Source organism: Myiozetetes cayanensis, unplaced genomic scaffold (genome assembly GCF_022539395.1).
Source record: "Myiozetetes cayanensis isolate MyiCay16 unplaced genomic scaffold, myiCay2020 scf5-8, whole genome shotgun sequence".
Classification (NCBI taxonomy): domain Eukaryota; kingdom Metazoa; phylum Chordata; class Aves; order Passeriformes; family Tyrannidae; genus Myiozetetes; species Myiozetetes cayanensis.
This window is the reverse complement of record NW_026087742.1, coordinates 44,062,845-44,074,815: the sequence shown is the minus strand read 5'-3', so window position 1 is coordinate 44,074,815 and position 11,971 is coordinate 44,062,845.

Sequence of the window (11,971 nt, the reverse complement as noted above, 5' to 3'; positions counted from 1 at the left end):
CATGCTGCTCCAGCATCATCATTCTACCTCCTCTATACATTTTCAAGACTGCACTCTGAAACTCTGAGAGCTAAAAGCATCATGGCCAGTCATGAGCTCCAGTATCTGCTTTGGCAGCTAAAATTGGGTTAAACCAAGCTGAGAATATTGAGCAAGCTGGGAATAGTCCTACTTTAAAGTGTATGCTCTTGAAAAAGGAAGATAATATATTACAGTAGACTTTACTTTGTACTGAATTTTAGCATTTTAAAAATTGGTAGTTCACAAAACTGTAGTTACAAAGATTCTTATTTGTCTTGTTTTGTGTCCCTATGCCAGCCAAATCCAAAACCCCAGGTTACTGTGAACCTGAAGGAAGCTGAACGTGAAAGCTCTGGCCATGCCTGCATTTCAGTCACTGTTTGCATAGACAGGTTCTGCCTGCAGCAGAGTCTCAGTGAAGCCACTTGGGTTTGGTGGAAGAAGAAATATAACAGCTTTCTGAATATTCATCTCTAAATTCCAAGGAATTGTTAATATTTGACAAAATGTAACATGGCAAAAATATTCAGAAGGTATTTTGATCAATTACGTATCTCCTGCATTTTGTGGTTCAGCGTTTCATGACCTGTCTGGGCTAGAAATATTTTGGTACATCAGGACAGGTAACTTTCAAGATCAGTTTTGTCAGAGCACAAATGGAAAACCTGCAGCACTGACTTTCTAGAACCTTTTCTAGTGAACAAGTCTGAAAAACACCTGAGTTTGGTTCACAGTTCCTTTCAGCAGCTGGATCCCTGACCAGCATGAATTTCAAACGCCTGCATCATGATTCTAGCATGTTCCTATGCCAAGTGGTTTCCACTAAGTTAACAAGCAGAAGTACTCAGCCCCATGCTGCAAATCTATTCACATTCCAAAGGACTTGAGTAAATGGGTACCGGGTGGTCATTCGCATACTCTGTCTAGCAAAACAATGTTCCCAGCTTACTTACACAGAGCAAAAGTGTTCTAGGAATTTGCAAGTGTGGTGTTCTTAGAAACAGTGACCTGAGGCCACTTCTCTTAAAAGCATAACCCTCACTGGTGGTTTGGGGACAGATACTACTCATGGGGAACATTTGCACTGGGAAGGTCAAACAACTAAGGGGTGAGGAGATTCAGAAGAGCCATAGCACTGCTCTTCCCCTGGGGGATATCTCAGGGTTGTTAGCATAGCTCTGGATGCAGAATCCTTCATATCGGGATGTCCTCAGATGTCCATCTTTCTGTCCATCTGGCTGGAGGCTGCAGGTGAACAAGGGTAGAACATGAAGATCCCATACAGGAAATACCATATCCACGCTAACAATAAGAAAGGAAAATAAGGTCAGATGGTAAAAAGGAAAAATCATACTCAGCATGGAGCTGGTAGTAATTGTAACTGTTTGTAGCACTGAGCCCTTTGTGTAAATCAGACTCCAGACATGCAAGTATCAGGTCCCTGCATTTCCTTTTTTTGTAAATGAAATCACACCAAAGTAGGACACATCAGATACACTGCAGCCACATTCAGATGGTTTCCACCTTGACATGACTGTTCGGTCTGTGATTCGGAAATGCCACCTCCTGTTTCATTCAGTTTTTAAGTAATGTCACATCAGACAGTAACTCACAAATTTGCTCTTTCTGCTCTGCCATAGTAAGAATAACAAAACAATTCAACATTTTGCAACTCAGTTCTTTAGAACTCTTTGTGGGTTACAGGAACTTCCAAAATCCCCCTTGGAAATTCATCACCTTGTTTTGCCCCCGAGGAAGAAGAATGGAAGTAGTATGCATGGCCTTCCATGAGCTCAGACTCCAGTCTTACTGGAAATGACTATTGAATATTGTCCAAATGTTGTATATCCAAAATATATTTTTCAGACAGGACTTCCCTCGTAAACTGTCTAGCTGAGCTGAAGTTTTCTCACAGAAGATTTTTATTATTATTGTTCTTCCACTGGTAACAAGTGAGGATTCCTATGCCTCTGAGATGTAGTCTTTTCAATATAGGGGTTTTAAAATATTAAAAATATTAAAAATCTAGTAAGAAATAATCCTAGTTGTTGGACAATGTCCTTAGAAGTGGGGTTGGGGTTTTGGGTTTTTTTTAACATGTTTTCAGATATAGTGCGTCAAGTTCAAAAAAAAAATACACACCAGTTTGAAATGACAGTGATCTTCATGTATGTTTATAATTAAACTGGTTGGTAGAGTAACTTGTATATCTTCCCTCTTTTTAGATACAAAAAAAGAGAAACTCAGACCTTGCTGAAGCCAACAGCAAAACTCTGATTGGCACAAAACTGCAACAGGCACTTACCCATAATCTATGTCATAAAACCATAATTAGCCATCTCCATTAGGACTAAATGGGATAGGAATGTTGTAAGTCAGGATGAAGGTGTATTTGCAGCCTGCATAGTTTCTGTACACACTAATAGTCCTTCGTGAGTATTATGTTCACACTTTATAGAATATATTTGTAGTGTTTTATTTGCTAAAGCCTGATCAGGTGATCACTACTGTCTGAGACAGACAATTATGGCAGTCCCTGCCTAATCAACAAAACCAGAGTCTGGGCTTGCCCAGGTTGTTTGATAAGCCATACACTGGTTGGGAGCAGCACTGCTCTTTGAGTATCTTTATCTATCTGAGTTAGGAATTAGAGAGAAGAAAAATCTCTTTAAGAAGGATGAAAAACACTGAAAGCGCACAGTATCTACAGCAGCAGAACTGTTCAGCTTCCTTACCTTTTTTAATGCCCCAGCAGGAGAGAAAGCTGAGTGTGCAGAATGGCAACTACCTAACCACAGAGAACTTGCTTAGTCAAACCCTGACTCATGCTGCTGGTCTTTCCTGGGGTCAGGAGCTACCCCTTTGCTTACTCACTGCAGCAGCAAAGAAAATCAAAGCTGGCACAGTAGACAAGACCCAGCGTTATGCCTGGCAGCTGCCATAATGTTCGACTTTCGGGACCAAATCATCAGCCTAGGTAAGTACTTTTTGGTGGCAAAAAGAAAGGCAGGTAAAGGGTGCTCTAAGCAGAAGCTGAGCTGAAGTCCATCTCCAAGCCTACAGGACCCTTCCCAGTATTCCTGAGATGCCCCAGATGCATTCTTACTGCTGAAGCTATTGTATTTGCTTTCTTGGTCCTCCAGACCCTCAGGCACTGCTGGTTCAGAGGGGCTGGGTGTCAAGGACCATTTTGTGTGCTGGCCTCATGCCTCAGAGTTCCCTGTGTATGGATGAGCCCGTTTCACACAGGCAGGCTCTGAGAGCAGCAGCAGTTGCCCACCTTAATGGGCTGTGGCACTGCCCACCTCGGTGCCACTGCCCAAGCTCACAGCTACTGCCTCCCACTAGCTGCAATGGGGAATGTGAAAGTTTTTTGTAGCACTAAAGCAATAAGTGCCACATGAAGGCATTATATTATATTTTGACCTATTCCTCCGTACTTTGCTTTTCAGCCACCTTTTCATGCAATTCAGACAGGTCAGTCCAAAAACTGGCAGTTCAAAACCTGTAAAGCCAACTATAAAGCCAGTAAAGCCAAGGCATGTGAAACAAAATAGGAAAAAATCCCCCAAAATTCCCCTGGTCCTGTTTCCAGGGTAAGTATGGACCCTTTTTCAGCTGCTTCTCCTCAAATACGTGTTGTCATGAACACAAATTAAAACCGAGCCAGCTAGCTGCAGAGTAATTAACATACCAAATGAGTGGTTTTTTGCTTTCAGAGGAAAGATTTTGCTATTCAAGGTCACTTTCTTCTGAAGGAGCTGGGAAGAACACACTCTGCTGCATCACACTCTGCTACATCACACACTGCAGTGAGTGCAGAGGTTTAGTCCTGTCAACCAAGCACTTCTAGCAGATCTCCACTTTTTGATATGCTTAAATATCTGGACATGATACTCTAATCTAATACTTTAAAGCAGGGACAAGGAAGAAGATGAGGATTCAATACTTGCATCTCATGGTATGAAAGGAACTTTTTGCTCATTGGAGCCCCTGTATTTTTAATAAAGAAGATGGGACGAGTCTGCAGTGTGTAAAAAAATGGGAAATATTGTGCCAGTTTTGCACCACACACAGTTCAAGAAGGATAGCAAGAAAAAAGAAGGTCTAACCTGGAGAATTACCAATATAGTTACAACAAATGACCTGCAAGGGCAAATGAACATCCTACAGTTACCTGAAGGATGGGGGTGATAGGAGCAGAAAATAAATTGAGGGAAAGCCAATGGGCTTCCAGGACTGTGTAAATAAAACAGCTTCTTAGTGAGCCAAAGCCAAAGGGTCCAACTGGTAGAGCCACTGCTGTATTTCTGCTTGTGCTCACCATTAAGTTGCTATGCATTTCACTGCTTGTTGAATAAGTCACTTTGCCAATGACTCAAGGACTGCAGGAGCAAGAAAGCTGGGGGGTTGTGTCCAAAAATTACAATGCAAATTGAAGTATTGGCTCATCAACTACTTTTTCAGTCCCCTTGCAATGATTTTGTTTGTGCAGCTCATTTCCAAAACTGCTGTATAACTTATTTGTCAAAAAGTAGGAACTACTTGTGTGTTTTTACATTTCTTGGAGATGCCCTCATCCATGTCACCTTTGTTGTCCCCACCATAGCCCAGCACACATCTCAGCAGACCAGGCTCTGCAGCATCCACTCATGTCAACAGCAAGGCTGTCACAGACCTCAGTATATGGAGGAAGAGTCCCCTCGCCCCAAACCAAAGCCTCTTCTCTGGTCTGAATCTTTTTAGCACCGCTTGCATTATGGAACTAGCCCTTCAGATGGATCACTGATTGAAGGTGTGCAAGGCACGATCTTCTGAAGTTGCTAAGAAGCATCAGTTACTTCAACTCTTGATAGCTGGAAAGTGAAGAAGAGAGGGTGTACTTGGGGCACACAAGCAAAGCAGGGAGAAGCAGCAGAAACATTTGTGTTTCTGTGCTATATATGTCTCTGTCCCTGCTTTCAGACTGTAATAATTTCCCCCTGGTAAACCCAGAAACTTCCTTGTACCCCTTCTTAGATAAACCGTTTTTATCACATCTCTCTTTGCTGCCTCTCTCTCCTCTCCTTAGAGACATCACTTCCCTGCTTCAGAGAGATTTTCCCTGCAGCACAGACAAGCACCTCAGTCTGTCTGTCAGTGAGCATTTTGCCTTGGTGGAAGTTAACCCTGGAGCTGGACAACAGCAGCTGAGGGGGAGGTTTAACAGGCATCTGTAGCAGGTGGGTAGTAAGCACTGTTATTGTGGATTAGAGGCTTCACATACCCATGTAACAGCTGAATATGGTCTCCAAGACTACATTTCTGTGAACAAATCACATTTTCCATCAAGAAAGAAATGGGTATTCAGTTGCACACTACTTCATGAGCTGTGGAGCACTTACATGACTATTATCACAACTGAAAATACGACTACAAGTAACACGGCTTTGAATACAAAATTTCAACTCAGGAGTATCTTGGCTGATTTTTAATTATTTATTTAATGCAAGAGTGCAACTGGAAATAAGCTGGTTCTTATGTACTCTCAAGCTTGTTGTTCATCTAGTTTTGGGGTTTTTTTAAAATGTCACAGCCACCAAATTTAGATAGTGAAGAGAGTTGTTGACAAATGAAACAAGAACTTTGCCTGTTTTCCATGATGCTGCTATACAAGAGATACTCCTGGTATTAGTACTCTACCTTAAGCTAACCAAGCAGGCCTGTTTGTCTTAAGAGAGAAGGAAGGCTACGAGATGCTACTAGCAGAGTACCTGTGTGTGTATGTACCAACACAAAGCCAGTCAAGGAGGAAAACACCAATCTGCTCAGAACAGCCTTCTGGCATACACCAGCACTGCAATTTTCAGATAGATAATAAGGCCATAAAAATAGAAACATTAATTAAGCGCACGGAATATGGGCCGAGTGGGAATGATAAGAGGTGCAAATTCTACTGAAGCCGAGCATGAACTCCTTCATGTGGTCCTGGAACAAGGAAGATAGTCTCTTCCTGAGGGAACTCTTTGTGCAGTACAATAAACCAAAAGACAGCAGCTTCCTTTCTATGCCAAGCAGCAGCCTGGCAGGCACACTGTTACAGAGGTTGAAACAAGCAGAAGATATTCAGCTTGGGAAAGAGCAGGCTTATTTCAAAAAACAGAAAATGTCAGTGGCTATGGCAGTGTGTAAGAACATCCCCTCAGCAGAACATTCATGCAGTTCATTGAACATCAACTTCACTGAGAAAAGCTTTTGCTAGGATGACAGACAATATCAGTTGGAAAGTAATGAGACATTATAGAACCCCTGGAAAGATAGTTAAGAGTATGGAAATCTCTTGAGGGATCTTAGCATGAGCAAATTCACATTAGTTCTCTTCCAAACCCACTTGAGATAAGGGGTAGCAACGTGTAGTTTTCTTTCCCTTCACTGTTTCTTCCAAATTTTTACGGGATAAAGACTGGCTTGATTAGAAATGAGATTACAGTGGACTCAATCACAGTTACAAAATACAGGTTTCATGGACAGTATCTGCCTCATAAAAGTGCTACAAAATTATATGAGGAAGATTAGGGTGATAGGAAGAAGCAGTTAAAAAATACTGATTGGAAGGGAGGGGGTTTTATTAAAAGAGTTAATACAGGAGAGCAAGTGATACAGCAGGCCATTTGGGAGCAATTTCCATGCACATTGAAGAGGCCAAAAGAAATGCTTTCTTCTGAAGGACAGTGAGGTGGACTGATGCCAGTGAGGAAAATATCCTTACTGAAACTGGGGATGTGTACGTGACTTTCATTCTTCAGGGAACAGTTCAGGTCTTAGAACAAAAGGGATTGACACTCAAACTGTGCATCTTTAAAAAGCAAGTCAAGTCATTGTAATTCAATGAGTTGCCAACACAAAGTAATACAAAGTGGCTGATCAAGAGGTTTCAAGTCAATAGGGTGATGTCTACAATGGAATTTAGATATTAACTGATCTTAAAGGATAATACACAAAGGCTTTCACAGAACACTCTGTGAAAAGAGAAATGGAAATGGATATACCATGTCTTAATAAACTGACATTATATACTGAAGACCCTTCTAATAAACATATTAGGGACACAGTGAGGTGAAGACCCAAACCATCCTGAACAGGAAGATGTAAGCACTGATTTTATCTGGAGTCAAACCAAACAATGTCTCAAAGATGGAAATGCACAGAGGACTGTTACCAGCAAGTATGCTGCTTCCCTGGAGTGAAGATGGACACACAGTCTTACCATGCAGGCTCTTTGTGAAGGTTTCTGAAATGATCTACGGTCTATGAATAAAAAAGATGGATTGTGGCAGGAGGAAGAGAAAAGGAAAAACAAGAGTCCTAGTTGAAAAGATACTGCCTTGCCTGCCAAAACAAGATGTCCAGAAAGAGAAAATTGGCTTAACCAAAGAAGACAGAGGTACATAAATTGGCTGCAAATAATTCAGAGTGTGGACATTCATAACAAGGATGAAGATTTCTGAAAAACAATAGAAATCATACTACATAAGAAATATAAAAGAAAGAGGTATGCATTCAAAAGCACAGCTGTGAGGGAATATTTCAAGATACTGTTTCAATGTTTATATCTACTTTCTCAACAAGGGTAAAAATAACAATAATAATTTTAACTAAAGTTACTATTTACAGGGGCAAGGGGGAGGCTGTCAATAAAATGAATGAGTTCCAACATTACAGAAATGCTCTTTTCACCTAGACTTACTGCCTCCAACAGTAAGATATACATAAATCCAGGCCCTCTGGACATGGAAAAAAGAATCTATGGGGCATATTTTGCATATCACCATAATTTGGGGGTCTGTGATTTCTCAAGAAAACAGATATGTGAGAAACATTTTGACAGTTCAGTCTAATTCCAGAATTCTTTTGACTACGTTATAGTTGCTACTTGTGAGTACTGCACACAAAAATAACTTCCCTTGAGCTCAAGAAAAAGTTATTGTTGTTTTTTTTTGATACAAGGCAAAATCCCTCTGCATAACTAAGCAATATGTGGCTAAACTTTAATTTATACACAGTTCTCTATGATAGGATATTCGTGAGCAAGTATTCAAGAAACAGATGAGGGTTAAAAAAAGCTGCTATGACTTGAGGAACATTTAAAAAGATCTCTTCTATAATAACAACAACATACGAAATATTAAGGAATAAATAATGTTGTTGTTCTCCATGTGATAGCTACAGTAAGACAAGGACTGTAGCAGCTACTCTGAGCACAACAGCAGCATCTTTGTAAAGTGTGTGATCCCCTATCCTAACCCAGAATCACGTGGTAATTTTCCTGCCCCGGGGTTCAGACCAAAATAACTCTGAAAAATTATACAAAGAGAGCTAGACTTCAGAAATCATGAATGAAAAATAAAAGAATCTTTTCCAATATCACTGAGTAGAAGAAAACACACACACAAGCTATTAAAAATAAGCAACCATCAGGGGAAAAGGCAACAAGACTGGCTTTTATAAATTATTTTGCAGGTGGAACTTGCTTCTTATTCTCATTTAAAATTTTCTGAACATGAAGAAACATTTTCTGCTTTCAAATTTCTTGCAACTGAGCTGGGAAGACACCTTGCACAATAGAGTTTTTTGTTTATAATCACTAATTATCTTTCTTATCCTGGATGGGTAAATTTTTTCAGACCTAAATTTAAGATACCAATTAGCCATGCTCTGCACACTTCACAATGCCAAAGTGTTCAGCAACAAACTCTAGGGCAAGCTGTTCCAGCTTCTTGGCAAGAGGAGATGAGGTTTGATTACTAGTACTTACTTAGGGTCCGGATGGAAAAACCAACTTGCTATGGTAAGTTGAAAGATAACAAGAAGGCAGGACAGAACTGACCTGAGAACAACCCATGGAGAGCTCTAACAGCTTAGGAACAGAGATAAAATTCTGGAAAACAGAAGTCTTCTTGTTTTTGTTCTCAGATCAGTAAATGATATGCCATGTGGAATGAAATATTGAGGACAACGTTGTTGATTACTTCTTTCCCCAGGTTCTCTACCTACAAATAGAGCTCCCTACATATATACAGCTACATCAGTAGGAGGCTGAGTTTCCAAGATGTCATCAAAATTTCAAAAATCTTGCAATTCCTGCAAAATAAACTGCAGTTGTAAGGAGCCTGGTCACATCTCAAGGTTTGCTAGCGTACCTCACAGAGACCTTGTGAGAATTCACTAGCTGGGACAGAAGTTCACACAAAAAGACATTCAGCACAGTTCACAGCCCATCTATTTGTATTCCTATAATCATGAGTAACAGAGCTGGACCTTATAGTCACTTCTATATCTGATACAAGAGGCAGAGTAGAGCATAAGCTAAGATGATGATGCAAGGCACTCTGAAAGACATGCTGCAGAAGCATCTTCTCTTACCTCCTGCCATATTCTGTCTCCCAAGAAACTTAGAGACTCTCTCAGAAGCAGTCTCTTCAACTCACTCCTATTTTTATGTTTATTAAACACACATTTCTCTTTTATTCAGGAGGACAACAGCAATGCTTGACTTCTTAGACCAGAGTCTTACCTCTACCCTCCACATCTTACACCCAGTCATTTACACAAGACACCTTTTTTTTCCCATCCAGTTAGCAGGCTGTTTAAGTTCAGCACTGACTGGGGACAATTTAAGACAATTTTCCTAGCATTTTTCTCTTTCCACTCTCTGCACTGCCCAGCTCTGCCAGGTTTCCTCCACTCTACTTAAGTTTGGGAGCGGGCCTGACACATCAGCATATGCAGCTCAAAATCAGCCCATGCCTTAACACTGGTCTGGATCTCCTCCACCTTTTTGTCCATGCTACTTCCCCAGACAGACCTGATTCAGGTGAAATGATAATACAATTCTTGACAAAAATATATTTCCCTGCTTTTTTTCCAATTTAGCAAAAAGACAGAAAATGTTGATGATTTTTGCCTTCTGGGGATACTCTCACACACTTCCTAGGAATAAGCAAGTACTTCGTTTTACCATCCCATTATTACACATGTGCATGGTTATAACAAAATGTTCTGAAGGGACATCAAGCAAATAATACCAATTTGCAAAATTCTATTGCAATATATTTATATGAATTACAGAATTCTGTATGTATTTACACACCATTACAGAATATCAAGTAAATAACATATATTGTTCTTTTCTTTTTCCCTCAGATTTTTCTTCAAGTGAATTTTAGTGCTTGAGAAAGGTGCCAGATGGACAGCACTAGAAAATGAAGACTTCTGTTTGTCCACAGCACAGGAGGAGAGGCACTGCAAGCCTCCCTGCTTTGCCACGTCAGCTCTCTCCAACCCTGTTTTAGCAGGATCACATAAGGAGCAGGAGGGCATCCATATCCCTTCATGCATTGGCAAAGGAGCTATCAGCACCCAGGTGACGATGGTTTTGCCCATTCCCCACCAGAAAACAAACAGAAATAATTCATTTTACACCAGTGACTGAACAGAATCTGTTGTTCGCTACCTGAAACAGGCCAAATTTGACCCAGTGAACCTGCAGGGAGTGGCAAACTGCCAACTCCTGGGCCTTCCAGTCTTGCAATAATGCCTAAGTTAAATTACATGTTTCTATATTTACATAAAGTCAGTAAGTCAGTATTTACACACCATTACGTGTTATTCGAGTAAATCGGTTACAGTTTATTTATACGGACTGCCATAAACTCATAACATTTTTCTTGAGTTTAATCCTTTCTTTAGAAAAATACAAAAAAAATAAATTAAATTAAACATGTTAACTAGTAGTAATGATTTGCCTATGGCTAAAAATCCAATTCAATTTAACATTAAGACTCTAACCATGGCCTACTATTGTGGCCTCAACTCAGAATATTTTTAACCTTTCCAAATAATTTCCCTGTGTATGTCAGATTTACTGAAACAGCAGAGAGTTGTAGCCTCTCTTCCTTGTGGTAGGATTGACCCATTTAACACTAAGCAATGAACCCTAGTTCTCTCCAGAGGCTCCCTTTCTTCTTCAACAGTCTTTGCATCGCCCAGACTAACAATTCCAAATCCAACTGACCCGCAGCAGCCAAAATATCTGCAGGTCTCAGCAGCCCCAAAGGGCCAGAGACAAACACGTGGGCTGCAGTTCAAGGCTGTAAATTCCGAGGCAATAACAGTCCCTAGACAAGTATGTCTAACTGTATACTACAAATCAACTAATGTAATTTAAGTATCTTTATCATTCATAAACAATTATAATAAAATGCCATGTTTTATTTAAGATTACTGATATCGCCATTTGAGATGTGGCCCCTCCTACCTGCTTGAGTGCAGAAAGGGCACGTTTGCTCAGGACACCAAGTCAGAGGTTATTCCAGAACAGAAATTAGTTTCAAATAATGTAAATTAGATTAAAAAGAGTGCCTTAGAGCAAAAATTTCATAATTATGAATAGGCTACGAACTTACGTATTGCTCCATCCAAAGCCTATCTGCACTCAGCCCCTGTGCCTCTGTGGACAGCCAGGGTGTCAGGACCAGCCCTGCTCCCGACATATCCAATGGCAAAGGGTACACTCAACTTAATGGCACTGGATTAAAATCCTAAGGGGCACAACAGCTACAAAATGCATATTTCATTTGGACCTTAACATGATTTTTGTCTTTTTTTTTATTTTTTCTTCAAGGTGCTGGGGAAAAAAATGCCTCTTTCTAAGGGTTAACTTCCAAATGGTAACTGCTAATCAATGTGTTTGTAGCATTTATTAACATAAAATGCTCCAAACCCTTAAATATTACATACTGTTACCTCACTTAAGGTTCATGAATGTTTGAACATACTTTAGGAAAAACAATAAAAATAAGTGTAATACTGTCCCCCTCATTGTTATTATTGATAGAGATTTATTAGTTTCATTTTGCAAGTTTTACTTTAGAAAGGGTGCTAATATCATGTATTATGACAGTTCACACTG